The 21,887-nt window shown below is 33.4% G+C and overlaps 1 long non-coding RNA gene across 1 annotated transcript; it reads left to right on the top strand.

Moving 5' to 3' along the window:
* Positions 1-223: 223 nt before the first annotated feature.
* LOC127837334 (uncharacterized) lies at positions 224-21,511 on the top strand. The gene is made up of 2 exons (XR_008029230.1): positions 224-300; positions 18,742-21,511. It is a non-coding gene; the product is annotated as an uncharacterized LOC127837334 (long non-coding RNA).
* The last annotated feature ends 376 nt before the right edge of the window (positions 21,512-21,887 follow it).

Here is a 21,887-nt window from a genome sequence, read left to right as displayed (position 1 = left end):
AGACACTACATAGACATATAACGCTCTTTAGTCGTACCGAGCACATATCAGTGAAAGGGGGAAAAAATTACATATCTTTAGGGTATGGGTAACCTATGGTCTTTAAAAATCGATTAGGAATTTATAAAAGGTATTTCTTGTGTTAGGTTTAAGAAAGGCTGTCTCAAAATATTGTAAAAAAAACAACATTGAAACTAGCGACAGCTCCCTTGCAAGGATATTTTGGATCTCCAAAAAGGAGATTTTTGCGAAGCCGAAGGTCAATATTTCACGCTGCAGAAACAGAACAGAACTTTAAAGGTAAATTGTGAAAAATCTAAAGACTTGTAGTTAAATAAGCACAGCACATGGTTGAAATTAATGAGTAATGTAGCCAAAACTAGAATTGCATTCTGTTTGAATGTACTTTGCATGCCATTAAATGGGTAAAATTTCTCAATTTTTCATTAAAAAGTAGGTGGGTGGGGAAAAGGGTGTCAGATAATTCACCCCCAAGACAATTCATCCCCTGGACAATTCACTCCAGAATTTGATTTCCTTGGACAATACACCCCCAAGACAATTCACTGCCATATTTTTTATATGATATTGTATTGTCATTTGCTTTTGTCATATTTAAAAATAAGTTGTGAACAGATGTTTGGGGTTATAATTTTGACTTTGTAGCACAATTTTGATGTGAAGATAATAAATGTAGTATGTAAATGAAAGATGAAATAGTGTTTTTTGTCAAATGCAATCCAACCAATGTTATTTTTCTATAAACTGTGTTACAACATATAAAATTGAAACAAATTAAGTATTTTGTATTTATAATATTTGTGCATTGGATTTAAATAACAGTCTGCGAAATAAGCGCACGCCCGTTGGCCTGGGCGTGTAAATTATAGCTCGGGCCTATTAAAATTGCCATATTGTACGCCCGTCGGGCCAGTAGAAATTCCGTGTATCAATATTGTTTCATTTTTAAGTGTGATAAAAGTCATTATTTTGTGAGTACGTCGCGAAGATTTCCGACAGAACTTCGTTCAACTTCGCCTAAAATACGAGATTTAAACGCGTTCCGATTGGTCCATACATTCAACGGTCATTTTCGAGTCGTAACACAGGCCACATGGTGAACAATTTAGACTGGTTATTTACTAGTGGCACACGTCATGCTGATGTGTTTTTCTGCTGAAGTAAACTTATCGACGTACGCGGCTTGCATTTCCCGAATAAACATCGTTTTACTTTGTAACCTTGTTTGTGGGTTTATTTCCAAAGTTGTAAGTCCCTACGCGCATAAGGCTGCATAATGCTTAAATACGTAGCTGGTGTGAAGCCTGGCAAGAAACTGCCCACTTCTGATCGTAAGTCAACAAATGACTATGAAAAATCACGGAAACGTGAATTTCAAGAAAAGTAGTAAAAAATCAGTGATGAAGGAGAAGCTACTTCTGTAAGACAGAGTTTAATAAGCTACGCTTTAAAACACAGCATAAGAAAAAAGTCAACATGTATGATAAAAGTATGCCATCTATGCCTTCACTTGTCAAGTAAACTTCTGGAAAATAACTATCAGGTTGCTTGTTTTACAGGATATGGTTTCTGACTAAGAGGATCTCCAGGATTGCAGTGATGATTAGATGAACGAAGAAGTTGTTTATCACATGTTAAATACTTATAATTAATAAAGGACATAATTACACTGACTTGTTATATTGTGTTGCAATTGTTTTTGCAATAGGCTTTACAGTTAACATACCCTGGATACAATTTTACTTTTAATAGATTAACTGCTATTGAAAGATGAAACCCTTTATCAGGGTGTATATTTTAACAAATTTACTTTGGGATAGTAATTTTGCTGCTGGGCTACTTGTCTTTACCATTCCAGTAGCCCGAATGGCTAGTGGATAAAATGAACTATCGTGAAGACTGAAATAATATTATTAGGTTAACTGCTATTTTATTATTTGAGAACTTTGTCAAATATTGAAGTTGATTAATTAGTTTCATTTAATTCTTAGAATTTTACATTATGACAATTACTTATTTATTCATGTTAGATGGGATAATTAATTTAATAAAATATTATGGTTTAATTGATAAGAAAACCTTAATTAAAGAAAGGAAATTTAATCTGGTTGGAAGCGTGCTATTAATGGGTATTACAATCAAGCAACAACAACATCAACAACATAACCTTTATTAAGCTCAAATCACAAATATAGTGACACATGAGTATACAGTGACAATGCATCTTTTACAAAGAGTTATTAACAATTGTGACATGGTGTTAAACTTTACATAGAAAATAGAAAAGAGAAAGAGAAGTGGAGATGAAAAAAGATATGAGACATACATTTGAATTGAGTGGGGGAATGATGATGTTGACCTGAGAAATAAACATTTTTTATTCCTTTGGCCTGAATAACCTGTTTGTTTACATGGATTACTGATGCAGACTATAGTTATGGTTTTTCCATTCGGTTCTATTTAAAACCCGGTGAATTTGATTGGTTAATTTATTTTTGTCTGCAGCGCTTCGCTGATCTGTGTGTAAACCCTGGAATTAGGTCAGAAATGTGCGTATTGTTTGTGTTTTCACTGTTTCCTCTGTAGAATAATCGTGGAGAGTGTTTCATTTATAGATCGCATATTAACTAAACTTTCAAAAGTGACGTATAGATTTACATTTTGTAGACCGAAATTGTTTGTTAATGTAATTCTACTTGGGATTAATTGGTGTGTTTAAATTAAGTGATCAAATGTGAAGTGACCCATTCATGTGACATTGACCGATGTTGTGTCAGGCCAGATTAACCATGCCCATGTTTGTCCTGTGTCAGTGACCATGTGATTCGTAAGTAAAGGACTTTATGTTATTGTTTCAGCAAGTAGCTTTATATAATCATGTACTAAATTGTGTCGATTTGACCTGCAGTAGTGAGATTGCATGACAAAAAGTACTTTACTGTACATGTATTTGTGAAGTTGTGTAAGTTTACACATGGCACATGAAATCAATGGTGAAAGGCATGGATGGGTGATGGAGAGGGGGGATGAGTAGAATTGCTGCAATAAGTAATAAGTGTCAAGTGTCATTGATTAAAAAACATATTCCAGCAAGGTTAACAATAAGCTTGAGATACAAACATACATGTACATTGCATATAATTTGGCTAGTGCAAGGTTTAAAATATAAATCACAATTTGCTAACAACATTTATGAGTAAATCAGTAATTTCAAATTTGTGACATTGATATTTGTTGCCAGATTGAAAAAACATGCGTAAAAATATTTTAAACATGCGTAGTGAATGAAGTTAGGTATTCAACATGAACTATGATGTAGTAATACCAATATGTAAGATGATTAATTCATCTTATAAAATATTAATTGATTGATTGAGACGAAATGCAAAAAGTACTGCATTAGACATGATTTTGTTCTCTATATAAATAAATTTATCAACGTGTTAGCGTTTAAAGTAATATTTTTTGTGGATATGAATTAGTCTTATGAGGTTTAATTGTTGAAATACATAAAAGATAACAAACATAATTTAACATATACACCAAGTTAAACTTATCAGCGGGTTAATGTTTGAAATAATACTTTTATGAATTTACATAATTTTTTAAAATCCTTTAAGGACCTTGTTGTCAACAATTCTTTAAATTTTAGCGTATTTGTTCTACAGTAGTAGTATTTTTTATAAACTTCCTTCTATGTTCATTAAAAAAGGGACATATAAGCATGTAGTGAAATTCATCCGCCACATCTCTGCATGTACAATGAGGGCATGTTCTCTCATTTATGTCTTGATTGGTCCATCTACCTGTCTCATTTGGGAAAAAGTGATTACCAGTTCTAAGTTTAATAAATAAAGATGATTCATATTTAGTTAGTGTGATTAAATATTTCTCTAATTCAATCTTATCCTTAAATATTGAATAGTTTAAGCCTTTTGTTGAGTTTTGAAGTGAGGTATGCCAGGTTTGCTGGTATTGATTAAGTAATATGCCCTTTATTATAGTGTACTTTATATTTTTATTTTGGATTTGATCTTGATTTAGCCATATGTAATTTCTGCCAGTTTGTGTTAAGATATTTTTTACATAATTTATCCATTTAGATTCAAAGTTAGGAAGGTTTAACATGTATTTATATATGAGATATGCTAATTTATCCGGTTTCCCAGTTATTAATCTATTCCAGTATGCAATCATTCTGCCTTTTATAGAGAGATCTATGGGGTATCTTCCGAATTCTGCGTATATCATATAAAGTGGGGAGCTTTTTCTTAGATTGAAAATTTTTCTCAGAAATTCATTGTGTATTTTCTCTAGTAAATCAATGCTTTCATAGCCCCAAACCTCTGCTGAATATGTTAATATTGGCAGGATAGTGTTATCAAAAAGTTTTAATATCAGATATATTGGTAAATTAAGGTTATTAATTCTTGAATAGAGTAGGTGCATTGCTTTCCTTGCTTGTTGTGCAAGATGTTTCTTTGCAGTTAGGAAGCTACCAGATTTTGCTAAAAAAACACCTAGATATTTGTATGAGTTAACAATTTCTAGAGACGTGTTGTCTATTTTAAAAGAGAAGTTTCTATTTTGCCTTGATCCGAAAATAATTACTTTTGTTTTATCCTTATTTATATTTAACTTCCATGTTTTACAGTAATCAGCAAAGTCATTCAGACAGTTTTGTAGTGTTTGGGCATTTTCAGCAATTAAGACTGTGTCGTCTGCATATAATAGTACAATTATTTTGAGAAAAGTAGCAATATCGTTTTCTGGATTTGTAAGTTCTATACCATGGTGGCCTTTAGATTCTAAGTAATTCCCAAGGTCATTTAGGAAAAGGGAAAAGAGGATGGGCGATAAATTTTCTCCCTGACGCACGCCGCAGTTACATGAGAAAAATGGGGAGTTTTGAGTTCCATTAGAGTTACATGATGGTACATGATAAGCATTCACACACCTGACAAGGCTTTATCAAAGTGTCAACACAGATAAACAAAGACTTCAGTTACACACATTGACAAATAATTATGTTGGGCTGGGCAATTCTAAGACCTGGTATTGTATTAAAAAATTCCATTGTTGTTCACCTGATATTTTGATTATTATTTTTATTTAACTGCCTATAAACAAAAGTGTTTCATTAACAAAATTATTATTTTTATTCTTATTATCCATTAAGTTGTTGGATTTTCTCTCATCGAAGGATTAGTGATAGAAGTTGTGTTTTGTAATGTTGTGTATTGAAACATATTTTAGTCTGCAATTATCAGTATTCTTTTCAAAGCCAGTATCAAATTCACACCATTTTATGTTATAATTTTTTAAAATGCTACTTATACACCAATACCTCATGATTTATTAAATCTACTATAATACCGCTAGTATGCTCCTCTTAAAAATGTTTTGAAATGTAATGTACTTTTTACAAAAATTGTACTCAATTCAAGTCCACTTCAATCATACAGTATGTTAACTCATTGCCATACTACAGCCTTATCTCTAAGCAACCCCAATCAGTAATAGCCTTATCTACCATTAGATAATCAGTACCCTCATCAGCTCTAAATGCCTGACAGATTATCTGTTTATTGATACCTTTATGGGTGTGAAAAAGGTTGTTTTTTAGGTGTTGTTACTTTGTTGACTGATTATGTGACAAATATTTTATATTATATTTCCCATTTAAAAATAAATATAGTAATTTTATAAAAATTTCGAAATCTTGCATAACTTATCAAATAAAACAATTAGATTATTTCCAAATAATGTATCCAATACCATTATTATTTATTTATACACTTTTTACAAATATAAACTGTTTTAATGAATAAAATCAATCTTAAATAAAACATAAACACATAATAAATTATTTAATGACATAAAAACAATAATAAGATATTGTTAATAATAAGATATTGTTAATAACAAAAACAAACATCAATAGATAAAAAGCACAGTTATGTTTCAATTGCAAGTAATTTTATGAAAAAAAGAAAGAAATTCTGAGAACATCTTAATATGCTTTTATTAGAACTTCATAAAAATAAAAAAGAATACAAATAACTATCCTTAGAAAAAAGATATCTGTAATTACTAAATCCTAAACAAACAGCAAAAGATAAAAAAAAATTGTCCAGGAGCAGGGGTGAATTGTCTAGGGGGTGAATTGTCTCCTCGGGGTGAATTGACATGACGCCTTATCAGTGATTGCTCCGCCCACTTAATCACGTGGCTCAGCGGGAAGAAAACCTAGACAAGCTTTCACCAAAATGGCTTCTTTGCCTAGAGACTGCATATAGATTTACGCGATACTCCAGATGATTTTATGGACTTGTTTAACACCATATTACACTTGTAAAGGAGTTGATGCAATTTAGTTATTCTGCAAATGCAAAAAAAATATACGATTAAAGAGAACACCAGCTATTTATAACGGGTAAATCGGTACATTAAACACGCTCCCAAACACTTGCACGCTTACCGAAATCGAACCCGTTATTACGTGTAATGGTGGAATTTGCAATAAATTAACACTTCACAGGTATTTACCCGTGTTATTAACAAAATTTTTACTGAAATATTCCCCCCTACCCGTGTATTCGACACGAAATAGCGCTTTATAACTGGGAATTTGGTGAAGTTTTTATGCGCTTTCTGACGCCAGGTGGGTACCTCAATCCCACATGTTATTGCGTATAAAAGTGATATTAATCATATTAAACATTGCTTATGGGACATTTATCAATCAGTATAATTTAAAGCGCAAAAACAACACAGTAAGTTTGGACATTGTCTGATATAAAATTAGCGTTGTACGAAATGGAATACGGTCAGGCTATTATAAATTAATAAGGCTACCAATATCAGACGCTCGCGCAGGTACCGACTTCCCCGAAGTTACCTCATTTATTGGTTAACTAATATCAGTAATAATAACTCTTTTACAATAGCATTTATCGATACGTCTTTATTAAAATAATAACAAAATGGTTTTCACTTGTTTCTGACACACACAGAAACGCGATTTTTAACGGGGATTTCGTAGTAAAGTAACACGAATTGGGTACCAAATTCTCAATTATTTTACATGAACATGTGACATAATACATACTTAATAATGCTTAGTTATTGCTTATATGACATTTCAAGTTTGTGAAATAATTAATGTTCTATAAAGGGGATCTCGGTAATTCTTGAAGCTTCCACTCGCTCTTGTCAAGACCGCATTGCCTCGTTGGAAATTTCCGCTTTGGAAACGAAATAAATTCAATGTCACCAACTAATCTGTCAGGATATCGATTGTCCGAGTTACATAATCCCCATTGACACCGTTTAACCATTTTTAATCGTTTTTTTAAAGAGGAAAACAAAAGAAACTCGTTGGAATAAAAGTGAACCTAAACATGTAGCTTGTCTAGAAAATGGCGGACAGGTCGTTGCTAACGAGTGCGCCCGATTAATCGATCGCTGATTGGTGGATCAATTCTAGTGGGCGGAGCGATCATAGATAAGGCGTCATGTCAATTGTCTTGGGGGTGAATTGTCTCGCTTCCAGGGGGAAGATCAAGGGCAATAGTTTCACAAGTGAAGAAGCTGGCCTTGTCTTTGGTTTTATTTTCAATGCATGTTGCCTTAGCGCTATGTTATGACACTGACACAAATAGGCGTTCTTGTGTCACTTTCTGTTTTGATGAAATGGATTTGACTGTTTGCTGCCTTTCGGAACTTGAATTTTGGGCAAAAATATATCCCCTGCCCCCTTAACCCTTTGCAAGCTGGAAAATTTGTTGTCTGCTAAAACGTCGTCTGCTGAATTTCTAAAATTAGCATTTTCTTTGATTTTTTTCAAAGAATACTATCAGAATAGCAAACAGTTTGGATCCTGATGAGACGCCATGTTTTGCATAGGCCTTTAAAATTCGGTTCCCGCACTGAAAGGGTTAATGAATGTTATCCACTTTTATAATTGATTTTTTTGTTGTTGGTATTGAATGTATTTACTACAACAAAAATTTTGTTGGTCAAATGTTGAAAAAAATCCATTAATTGAACAATGATGAAATTATTCACATGCTTAAGTGTCGTTACAGTACTGTAGATTTCGTCTGTGTGGTTAATCAAGTGTATCTACTGTAGATTATTTTTAATTTATTGAACATCATTTTTTCACACCTGAGGATGTTTACGTCTGCTGCATCTTTTAGGCTTGAAAGCCACAGGTTGTGAACAAATGTGTGCATGTGTGCATATATTTTATTTCTTAGTTCCTTCCTCACCTGAATAATTACATGACAGTGTGTGATGATGAATATGTATTATCATGCTTATGACAATGTGTTGACCTGGAGCTCCTGCAGTTAAGACTCAAAATGTGGGAAGAATTTTCAAGAGCTTAATTCTATGCATTAATCTCTGACTCACTGAAAAACATATTTTAAAGTTGACATGGTCATGTGCCATGTGGATCAACCAGAGTACCTAATTTTAGCTCCACCTATATTGTATTGTTACCTCCGAAACAATTTACATGGACCCTGGTCCCAGAATGGAAATCAAATACTTGTTGCTGGTGTGACTGCACCAAATTGGCCTTTATTATCAGGCGATCAATTACTTGTAAATGAAAATCTACGATGGAAACTTTTTCGCATTATAATTATTATTAATATTTATTATTGTTACAGTTACATGTAAGTTGTGTCAATACCATCAGTGAATTCGTAGAAATATGGGATATTACGTAACCAAATGCATTGATGGTGTGCACATCACAATTTCAGCAAGAAAAGATTTTTCAGATACCAAATAGACAATTTTATGTGTTAAGTTTCTTTTTGATAAATGAATGCAGTTGTTTTTTGCTAACAATATAATATCACCACTATTGAATGCCCATAATCTATGAGCTGTTAGTTTGTTAGTTTCTATTTTTATTTAATGTCATTTATTAATTTAAAAAATCCAAATAGTGCCTTATGCCCTCTTAAATACATGCATCCAGTCTTATCTTATTTTGTCACCTTAGACCCCTAGAGAGCACAGTCACCCACGGTTTATTAGATTACAATCAGTAACACAGTAACTGATAAGCTGAAGGACACACTCCACACAAATATCTTATTATCTCCAGGTCAAACAATCTTGAGATTTGAGGGTTTTTTATTAATTTTAAATGAAGACGAAATAGGTTGTTTTTTTATTGAGGAAAACAAGTATTATAATAATTGTTTTAAACAATGTGTTGGCATGGTAAATCTATCAGTTGTATTTGATTTAATTATTGAGAACAATTGGCTAATGAATCTGCAGATTAATTTCACAAAGACAATATTATCAGTTTTAAATACATAGTTTTATTTGTTTTTAATACTACTGGCAATCTTCTTAGTTTTTTACTACAAATCCTTACTTTTTGTTTATCCCTTTACCCCTTAGATACGTATTTTGACGCATTTGTAGTCACTTAGAAAGTTATATTTAATTCAAGACCTTTCTTACTAAATCCAAGTTTTAAAGGCTTCATTTCCAACCCTTAGATACTGATGAGCAGCAAACAGCATAAAACCTGAACAGCCTGCATTTTATTCACAGGCTGTTCTGAAGTTATGCTGTTTGCACATAGCCACTTCCACTTTGCTTTTGTGTGGGAAAGGGTTAAACAAGTGTTATATTTTTATGCTTCCCGAAATAAAATTTTGGCGGAGCATATAGTGTTTGTCCTTCCTTCCTTCCTTCTTTCCGTCACACTTTTGTTACGGTTTCTCATAGCGCCTTCAACACTTTACCGATCTCTTTCATATTTGGCATGTAGGTACCTTGCATGGACCTCTACCTTTTGATGAGGTTTGAGGTCACTGGGTTCAAGGTCAAGGTCACCGAGGCTAATAATAGATTTTCTGTCACACTTTTGTTACAGTTTCTCATAGGGCCTTCACTACTTTACGGATATCTTTCAAATTTGGCATGTCTAAGGTACCTTGCATGTACCTCTACCTTTTGATGAGGTTTGAGGTCACTGGGTTCAAGGTCAAGGTCACAGAGGCCTAATAATAGATTTTCTGTCATGCTTTTGTTACAGTTTCTTATAGGGCCTTCACTACTTTACTGATCTCTTTCATATTTGGCATGAAGGTACCTTGCATGGACCTCTACCTTTTGATGAGGTTTAAGGTCACTGGGTTCAAGGTCAAGGTCACCGAGGCTAATAATAGATTTTCCGTCACGCTTTTGTTACAGTTTCTCATAGGGCCATCCGCCTTCACTACTTTACCGATCTCTTTCATATTTGGCATGTAGGTACCTTGCATGGACCTCTACCTTTTGATGAGTTTTTAGGTCACTGGGTTAAAGGTCAAGGTCACCGAGGCTAATTATATATTTTTCCGTCACACTTTTGTTACAGTTTTTCATAGCGCCTTCAATATTTTACTGATCTCTTACATATTTGGCATGTAGGTACCTTACATATATAGACCTCTACCTTTTGATGACGCTTGATGTCATTTGGGGTCAAGGTCACCGAGGCTAATAATATATTTTTTTAGGTGGTTATTAACACATAGATTGACAAAGCGCATCATCGGGGAGCATCCATCGCTTTCAACGATACTTGTTGTTAGGAGTTTACTAAGGAGTTATAATGCTAGGGTTAAAAATGATTGAAAAAGTACCAAACAAATATTTGTGCAAATGGGGTGTCACTGGGCCAATTGTTGTACTGCTCATTTGACACTTTACAGTAAAACTTGTTGTTCAATGTCATACGTTGGCAGTCATTTAGTCCAGCCCAAAAAAGGGACCTTTTACACAATTCAATATTCAGTATCATAATTTAAGATTCAATGTGACAGACTTTCAATTGATTTAAGGGCTTCTAAATGCTCACACCTCACATCAAAGATGATAAACAGTCTCTGGAAAAACCACAATGGGATTTCAATCAGGCAACATTCATTTTAATTTGTTCCCAGCATTTCATAAGCACTTTTTATATTGATCATTAAATTGTTCATCATAATCCATAAATAAACATTTAAAATGTATTTACAGGGCTCGAAATTAACTTGTTTTTCTACTTGCAAAACATTGCGAGCTGCTTTAATACCAACTCGCAAAATCAAAAACAGTCTCGCAAATTTTGCAGGAAACATAAAAAAGTTCGGACATTAATTTAGTTCTATTAAAACAAAATCAAAAGTTCTTAACATACACATTTTATTTCTGCAATCATACAAATATATCAGTTCCTTGGACCATAAGGGCATTGTTTTCGAATATAAGTGTGTCGTGTTCACTCAGAAAACAAAGTTTAAGTGTCAGTTTGGGATATTTTTAATGGGTTTAAAACTTTTCAAATATTGAAAAAAATCAGCTATGATATCGTGTGTTGAGTGCGACGTCACCAAAATACAAATCAACGGTTAACTTTACTTCATCTTTCGTATTTTTTTTCCGTCTGTATGCAAAAAGAAACTAATTATGTTTGGCTTCGACGCCATGTCTGTTCAAGTTCAATGAACAAATGTGAATAGTCAACTGTTTCACGTTCTTTGTTCCAATACTATCCTCGTATCTGTACTATAAGTATACCAGTCTACATACAAGGTGTGCGCTTCCGCATACAGGTATTCAGACGTTCTATAAATTGACCTACGCAGGGCTCGAATTTAACTTTTGTTTCTACTTGCAAAAAATTGCGAGCAGCTTTAATACCAACTCGCAAAATCAAAAACATTCTTGCAAATTTTGATGGAAACATAAAAAACCCTTGGTTTTTAGTTTAGTTCTATTTAAACAAAATAAAAGTACTTAACATGTATACACATTTTATTTCTGCAACCATACAAAGATATCAGTTCCTTGTATCACATTAGGTTGATTGACCATCTTCATCTATAACAAGTTTTAGTCTTATTTTAAGTTATTTTTTCCACTAATTCACTGTTTTCATAGAAGGGTTTAAAATCTGTTTTTTCTAACTAAACGGTTAACTTTGCTTTATCTTTTGTATTATGTATATTTTGTGTTATTTCCGTCTGTGGGAATAAAGTGACAAGTTATTTTTCGCTTCAATGAACATGTGTGAATAGTCGACTGTTTCACTTCCTTTGTACCAATACCACCCGCGTGTCTGTATATACCAGTCTACATACAAGGTGCGCGCTTACGCATAAGGGTTCTTGGGCGTTCTATAAATTGACCTAAGATTTAGTGATCATGTGTCGAGCAGCATTATACCTACTCATTTCTTTTCACTATTTACTTGCAAAAAAATACTAGTGGCTTAAAACTTGACTCGCATTCGGTATTTTTTACTCGCATTTTGCGAGTGTGCGAGTGTTAATTTCGAGCCCAGCTACGGTTTAGCGTTCATGACGTCGAGTGCATTTATATTACTAGTTTTTTTCCCACTATTTATGTACTCGCAAAAAAATACTAGTGGCTTAAAACTTAACTCCTAATCAGTATTTTTCACTGGCATTTTGCGAGTGTGCGAGTGTTAATTTCGAGCCCTGATTTACAATTTCTTTTGAACATTCTCTCCAAATGCTTTGTGACACTATTTCCAATATTCTATCAGAAATTGTGTTTTTGTTTTGGCTCTTTTTAATTCACTCTAGGGTGTGATGAAGATACAAAAAAGTATGTCAAGGGAAGCTCTGATTTTCTCATTAATTATTTTAAGATAAAAGAGTTGTACATTTCATGCAAATTAAATATGCTTCAAAACATTAAGGGTATTGCACATGCTTGATAATAGTTTCTTTGTGTCTCACATCACTGAAGCACAAGCTGCTATCTACTGTTGTGCAAATGTCAAATTATAATCTAACTTTCATTTTTACTGTGAAGTATTTAGTACAAATACCATTTCATAATTATTTGATGAGTTGATGAAACTTTTTACCTGAGAAATGGGGTTATATTTTCAATAAGTTGCCAGTAGCAGACATGGGGTAATCATAATTGTTAATCTGTTATCATCATGATTATTAATTGATTACTTTTTTCATTAATCATGGATTGATCATTAATTATAGCTTTTGTATTACTTAAATAATAATTTTATAGATTACCTCTACAAGAGGTCATTACTCATTATTATTTTATGATTATGATTACTTTTGACCAAAAAGCAGATTCAATTTCAATTCATGAAGACAAATGACACATTAACAACATCAGACACTTGCCAACTTCTCATGTAGTTAATTACTAAAGTGGTGTAGATCTCTGATAGCTCTCGGTCCGAGGGGTATTTAAAGGGATTAAGTCTGAACAATAGTTCTTATTTGGAACTTGCCTACAACTGGTTTTTCCACTAATTTACATGAGGTACAAATAAAATTGACCTAGATCCACGGGAATGCGTATTGTTATTCCCCCTACAGGTGAAAATGGAGGGGACTTATGGTTTTTGCTCTGTCTGTCAGTCAGTCAGTCAGTCAGTCAGTCACACTTTTCTGGATCCTGTGATAACTTTAAAAGTTCTTCATATTTTTTAATGAAACTTGAAAATATGGATAGATGGCAATATGGAGATTATGCACGTCACTTCATTTTGTTCCTACATCAAGAATTATGGTTGCGATGGCAACAAATAGATTATAAATATTGCTGAAAATAGTGGATCCTGCGATAATTTTTAAAGTTCTACATATTTTTTCATGAAACTTGAAACATGGATAGAAGGCAACATGGAGATTATGCATGTCAATTCATTGTGTTCCAATGTCAATAATTCTGATTGGTATGGCAACAAATAGACTAGAAATATTGCTGAAAATGGTGGAGTTTCATCGGTATTGGACTTATATTGCTTGGAAATAGTCTTGTTCAAACTAAGTAAGTACGGTACCAGAATATTCATGTGACAGTAGGGTCATAATGGTAAAAAGTTTATTGTACCTAACGATTAGTTGAGTTCCAAATACAGTCTATTGCATTGATGATCTGCATTTATGCAAAAAATAAGTGTTGGAGCTTAATTAGGTGTGGGAACAGTTAAGTAATCAGTCAAATAATTGATTTCATGAGAATTTTAGTGAACCATGTTAACCCATGTATACAAGTTACATTTTAAAAAAGCAATTCATGCAACTTCTGCACCAGTGGAGAGACTCTGGCATTTTCTTTCCTTTCTGATAGAAGTTGAATGAGTGACCGCACTTTTCAAATGCCCATGAACATCAAATGCAATAATCGTGCAGTACCATGCATCTTTCTTTTTTGTGCAAGTTAATAGGATAAGAATTAAGGGTGTCACGGTACTCTGTGGGACGGTATATCGTAATAGTCTCCTCTCAGTACGGTGCATGATACGCCTTCGAGTGCGTATGGTACGGTACAGCATTTTTCATATGCGCCAACGCGCCAAGTAAACTTTAAATGTTTGGATGTTGTAACAATACGCGGCAAGAAAGATTTCATTGGCGCAATCAATAAAATATGTGGCACAGTAATTGGATCAATGTTAACGGAAATTCTCCCAATATCATCTCATATCACATTTTTAAATGACAAATTTTGTAATCATGAATTTAAAATAAAAAAACATTTTTTACAAATTAAAGAAATGAATGTATGTAGAGGTCTTTAAATAAAATTGAAAAAATGGTTTAAAATGGTTTGTATGTTGTTTCCATCTGACAATACGTATCCCATTACGTATTGTATCGTACACACTGTACCGCGATACGTATAGTAATGAAGGGGAGCGTATCGTGACACCCTTAATAAGAATAGGATTTTTTTTTATAGATGAACAGTGGTTGATAAAGGGTCTAGAAGCCCAAATATTATTAAATGCATGAATTAATACATTTGTAATCAATTTGATCACTTTGGTTGAGATTACCAATTAATAATATATCAATGAAAAAAAACATTAATCATGTTAAAAAATAAGTTAAAATCATTAATTTCATTGATTTTTTTTTCGAGTTATTGACCACATGTTTGCCCAGTTGCAACTGAGAGTAACATTCTTTTGTGACATAGACATTTTGCTTCACTTCATTATAAGAGCTATCACACTGCAGTTTATAAATTAACTAATAAGATAAGCTATTGGGGGACATCACCGACCCCAGTAGACAGATTATCTCCAGAGCCAATTAAATATGCAGGTTTTGTTTTTTGCTATAATTAGCACATGCTTAACAGTTACATGTATATGTTTCAATTGTACTTTCTCGTGGAAGCTGTCTAAGCCAGCTTTTTACCTTACCTGACCTTTGTAAGACAGACTGTCCAATAAAATTTCCTGCGGCTAGACACAAATAAAGACACTTCATTTATTCCATTGGCTGATTTGAGCGATATATATATATATGGTATGTCAATAAAAGATTCTTATTGTGTTTTCAACAATATCATGAAAATATTATTTTTGATTATTTCACCATATTGACGTTGCCAAATGTGTGGGGAATGCTTGCAAAAAAAATAATGATGTTATAATATATTATACATTTTGGGAAGTAATTTAAGTATTTCTTTGGGGGGGGGGGGGGGGACTGAGACCGCTGAGACTTGCGAAATGTGACCCATTTTTATACTGGAACTCTGATAAAGTACACCCATTTTGATACAAGATTTTTTTTTAAAGCATACCCATTTGTATACGATACCATTGAGAATGTGGACCAATTTCAATACAAGAAGTTTTATAAACTGGACCCATTTAAAATACTAGAATTTGATAAAGTGGACACAGTTCATACTTGAATTTTAATTTCTGTCATATCAATACAGTATACTTATTGAATTTGCTATGATATCTTTAACACTACTGAAATTTACTTTTTGATACCCATTTATATGGTGTGCGGTAAAAATGCCAGAGGTAAAAATGCCAGCGGTAAAAGTGCCAGAGGTAAAGTGGTAAAAATGCCATAGGTAAAAATGCCAAAGGTAAAAATGCCAGACGTTATATAGTAAAACAGATTTTTGAGCAATATTTTTTAAGGATATTGAGTATTGTACGGAAACATTTTTTTTTTTAATTGAACATGTTGTTAATGGTTGGGAATTTGTGTTTCTTTGATGAATCGGTCATTAAAGAAAACTTGTTAAATTCATTGTAAAAGGATATTGAGTATTGTACGGATACATTTTTTTAATTAAACATGTTGTTTGAGAATAATGTGTCAGTAATACATGTTATTTTATATTGTATTCTAAAGATTCACATGCTTTTTTTAAGAAATGAAAGATTCAAATGTGTCTTATTCATATTGTTTATGTGTCTTAAATGTGTCTTATTTATATGTGACTACGTGCTTATTTTTTGAAGAAATGAAAGATTCATATGTGTCATAATTGTATTTTATCCATGTCTTAAATGTGTCTTATTTAAGACTACAGGCTATACCGCCAGTGCGATGCAATAGATCTTATTTCTTAATCTCCACTTTAACACTTAGCGCTGTCTTTAATAAGGCTACCTCTATTTCAAGGACAGATTACTGAAAACTAAATAAAAAGTACAACGGTGATGTTGATCCATGTTGATGTTGATTCTAGCTAGATCATATTTAAGTAAATTATATTAGTTCGGAATTATACAATTGCGTATGCTATGCTTAGAATATATAGACATTTATTAAAATTTATTAATTGTACTGATATCCACATCAAATAATGATTTTACCTGTATTATTTGCCATTGAACGCGTATTTAAAATAATAATGGTAAATAAAACGGATGCTTGCAATAATTGTCATTAACTTTTTCAAATGGTATAAATATAAGACAATGGTAGAGCGTTTACTATTTATTGAAGTTTTTTTAAGGTACACAACAATTTAGCAATAAATGAAATCAGTTATTTTGGCAGTAAATCCAATTTTTCCAGTACAGTAGCCAGGTGCCTGTGTATTGAGCTAATAAGATAGTGATCAACACAGCAGGTTGCTAATACACAGTGTAGACTTCCCCTGACTTTTATTCGAGCACAATAAATCCCAATATTATAAAATTAACAGAACAGAACAGCGAGTTTATTTGCGACATAAGCATATACAGCTAAACATCAAACTACCATAATAATAAATACACAATACACATGCATCAAAATAACACCAAAAATATGTTTATGCATTTTGTACAAATATATGACTTGTGAGAATGTGTGATGTAAGAGAAAGCTCTTTCTGTTTTAACAAAGTTAAGTGAATTTTTAAAATCCGCAATTGATAAAGAAAAAAATACAGTTAGATGTTATGTACAAAATTTTAGTTGTGGGGGGAAAATTTAATCTCTAAAAAATCTTTATATTATCTGCTCTAAGTTTAAATGCTATAATTAGCAAGACGTATCAATACATGCCTCATTTAACAATCTATTATGCATTTATATATAAGCAAATTTCTGATTTCAATAGTTTTATGGTTTCCCATATTTATGCCCCCTTCAAAGAAGAGGGGGTAGATTTTTTGTACATGTCGGTCAGTCCGTCCGTCCACCGAATGGTGACGTATATCATTTGATGTATATCAAAGTTATAATGGCAGACACAGTATGGTGCCAGATAAGAGATTAGCCCTCCCCAATTAAATCAACTTTTTATAATAATTTAAACATTTATAATTTGACTTCATTCTCATTCAAAATCTTACTTTGTGTAAATTAGTATAAATAATGGTTTGTTTATTTTGTGTAGTTAAAATCATCGAAGAATGTGCTTAATTAAAAAAGTGCTTCAGTTTTATCAGTTAAGGAAAGTTTTAATAAATTGATCATTTAATATATGATTTAATTTATAAATTTAGTTTTGAAACAAGAGTCATTTAATAATTAAGATAAGAATTTAATTAATAATTTAATTTTAATCCATTGATCAAGGAATATTAAATCTAAGAATTTAATTTAAAACAGGTACTTGTTGATCAATTTATAATATAGGAAGATAATTTAATAAGGTGTCTTAGCTCAGGTAATATTAAATACCACACAATACCTGGAAATAAGACAGCATTTTGTCTTATTACCAGTTATTGTGTGGTGTAAATGGTGGATTGGTTGTTTATTGTCTTTCTGTGTTCATTTGCTTAAATATGACAATGAATTTATAAAAATGAAGCTCATTCTATTACAAGAAAAGGAATTTTGTATAATGGAAGAGTTTTTAAGTTACAATATTCATGTAACACACATAAATCCTATTTTAAAGGGAACTGGCCGTCAACTGCAGTAGTCTTTTGTATCTTATGGAGAAATTGCCATTATTACATTATGCAGTAACAAGTCAACTAAACAGCCTGAATGTTGTTGGGTTAAAATGGTTAAAATGCTGATAGAAAGAAAAAGAATTCACATATGAAACATTATAAATTGCATGCTTATGTGCCTTCTTTATAAATTCCATGAGGCCTTTATATTTTATGCCCCCGGTAGGGTGGCATATAGCAGTTGAACTGTCAGTATGTCAGTCTGTCCGTCCGTCCGAAAAAAAATTAACGTTGGCCATAACTTTTGCAATATTGAAGATAGCAACTTGATATTTGTCATGCATGTGTATCTCATGAATCCGCACATTTTGAGTGGTGGAAGTTCAAGGTCAAGGTCATTCTTCAAGGTCAAAGGTCAAATTGCGGCACAGTAGGGGGCATTGTGTTTCTGATGAACACATCTCTTGTTTTATCTAAATTTAGAATAGCATATAATACATTTCATATTATTTGGTGTTCATCTGATATGCTCATTTGTATTTTCAGTTTGGCCATGCCCAGGAGGGAGTGACTGAGTTATGGGGTGCAGAAGAAGCACAAGCCATCTCGACATGATGAATCATCCCCAACAGCGCTTGAGGATGGTTTCTTGCTCGATGAGGATGAATCCATAACTGAGAATTGAGGATGATACTTCTCTCAACACTGCATTGTATGAAGACAAAGCAACTCAGTGTGGTTAGTCATCGTCAACAACAGAACCAGACTCAGCTGACGTTGGAGACTGTCAAGTTGAGATCACTGTGCCTATCAGGGTTGAGTGTTACATACTGAACGAAGTGATCCAAAGCAATTTATTGTCAATACGCACGCTAGAGACCTGGACATTCGCTTTTTACATTCAGATCAAAGCATGGCAAAACATATTTAAGGATGAAAGTATGTGTTAATGAAGCAGGACACACTACTGAATATGTTCATGGTTAGGAAGTTGCCCAGAACCATTTTTTGTGGGAACAAATTTCTAGTGATTATCTTTTTGCCCTTTAGCTCACCTGAGCACAATGTGCTAATGGTGAGCTTTTTTGATCGCCTTTTGGCAGTCGTGGAGTGCGTGTTGTGTGGCGTCAACATTTGCCTTGTAAACAATCTTGAGGCCACATTAATTGTCCAAACTTCATGAAATTTGGTCAGAACATTTTTCCAAATGAAATCTTGGACATGTTAAAAAATTGTTCCGGTTTATTGTCCGTCATCATGAAACTTGTTCAGAAGATTTGTCAAAATGATATCTTGGGCAAGTTCAAAAATGGTTCCGGTTGGTTCAAAAACATGGGCACCAGGGGGTGGGGCATTTTTCCTTATATGTCTATATATAGCTATAGAAAAACCTGGTATCCGGACAATCTCTCCTACAGACAATCGCTCCTACGCTAAATTTGATAGGGCGGACGGTCGCTCCTACGATGTTTTGACAGGGCGGACAGTCGCTCCTACGATGTTTTGCAAGGGCGGACAGTCGCTCCTACGATGTTTTGACAGGGCAGACAGTCGCTCCTACATTATTTTGCCAACCCGGACAATCGCTCCTACATTATTTTGTCAACCCAGACAGTTGCTCCTACATTATTTTGACTCCACGGCAAAATGTAGTGTACGCCGATCAAAGGCTAACACCTATGATTAACCGACAATTAAAATTGCCAACTTGTGTCGAAAAATGCAAAATAAGCCAGATATTTAAATTTGAAATCGAAAATGTCTGTACATTTGAATTCGCCATTATGTTGCATTTCATGAATTTTGTATTCAATGTATAATTGATTGAAGCGATTGAATAATTTGGAAAGTTCTAGTGATGTCGTTTAAATTTGTGAAACTACGATGATATAAGGTATAAAATACGCATCTTATGTATCCTTGGCAGGATAGCTCAGTTGGCTAATGCGTTTTTTACTTCGAGTCCTGCTGCGGGCTACTTTTGTTTTCCTTTTTTAAATTTTATTTTTGATTTTTTACTGGAGCTTTTAAAATTTAATGTTTACATTTATCAATATAAAGCATTTAATGACAAACTTCAAAACATGCCAAAATCTGTGAAAAGGCCCCTTTAATGTGACGCCATTCTGTAATCTTTATGCACGGTTGGCACATCATAGGTGTCAAAGTGGTCATTATCGATTGATACTACCATTGTTGTTATAGCAATTATTGATTTAATGCGGTTTTTATGTTTATTCCATTCGCAAAATGGCACTTATTCCAATAAATGTAATATAGGAAAGAATGTCCCTGATAGGAATAATGTAGGAACCATTGTCCAAAGTGCCCTTATAACTACCTTATATTTACAGAATCGACAAACTGTAACATAGTTTGTCAGTAAGTAAATTAATTAATTAAAATCAAATTGATCGGCTCATGTTAATTAAATTGGCTTTCTGTTAACAGGTTGGCAATTATAATTGTTGATTAATTATAGGTGTAAGCCTTTGATCAGCGAATAATATGTTTTGCCTTGGAGTCAAAAATAATTCAGGAGCGATTGTCCGGGTTGACAAAATAATGTAGGAGTGATTGTCCGGGTTGGCAAAATAATGTAGGAGCGACTGTCCGCCCTGTCAAAACATCGTAGGAGCGACTTTCCGCCCTGTCAAAACATCGTAGGAGCGACTGTCCGCCCTGTCAAAACATCGTAGGAGCGACTGTCCGCCTTGTCAAATTTAGCGTAGGAGCGATTGTCCGTAGGAGCGATTGTCCGGGATTCGAAAAACCTTTTTAACACTCTATAGAGTGTCCCAATGATATCATGAAAAACATGGCCACCAAGGGGCGGGGCTTTTTCCTTACATGACTTTGGTAAAAACATGTTAACACTCTCAGTCGCATTTATAGTCCAATCTCCATGATGAAAAATTCTTATGTGATTATGAATTTTCTTCAGCAACATTAATACCCTGCCCCATACGATAATGGCTCTTATGCTTACATGTTTGTTGCCTGCATAACTGCAGAATATTAGCTGTTTTCTCCCGATATGTTATTAATTTTGTAATATCAACAACTTGCTTAATACGTGTAATAAATTGCTTATTTTTTATGCCAGTTGTATTGATATGTGTTTATGAATGATGAAGTTTTGATGAAATATCATTAAATTGTAAAAACTATGTTCATGCATTCTTTTATTGCACAGACTAAAATTAAACCTATCTCGCCAAAACCACTGGATGCGCGAGAGTTTGCCGATATTTGGCGAGCTGCCTATCTCTGTTATCTCTGTTATCTATGTCTCTGATAAAACTAATTACTGCTGTGTTGTTTTTTTCATCCTTTCCATTTGTCTCTTATATGTCTGTCAAATACAGGGCATATTAAGGCTCGATTGGTCATTGTCGGCTCGGGTACTACTTACATTTACCCCGGGTACTCTTAAGTATACTTACATGTACCCAGGGTACGGTAAATATACTAAAACGTACCCGGGAATTTAAAGCTTAATCGGTCGTTGTCGGCTATTTTTATGTCCCCCACTATAGTAGTGGGGGACATATTGTTTTTGCCCTGTCTGTTGGTCTGTCTGTTTGCGCCAACTTTAACATTTTGCAATAACTTTTGCTATATTGAAGATAGCAACTTCATATGCTTGTGTATCTCATGAAGCTGCACATTTTGAGTGGTGAAAGGTCAAG

The sequence above is a fragment of the Dreissena polymorpha genome, chromosome 7 (assembly GCF_020536995.1).
Source record: "Dreissena polymorpha isolate Duluth1 chromosome 7, UMN_Dpol_1.0, whole genome shotgun sequence".
NCBI classification, from domain to species: domain Eukaryota; kingdom Metazoa; phylum Mollusca; class Bivalvia; order Myida; family Dreissenidae; genus Dreissena; species Dreissena polymorpha.
Note: the sequence above shows the minus strand (reverse complement) of the source record. Positions and strands in the feature narration are given on the sequence as shown.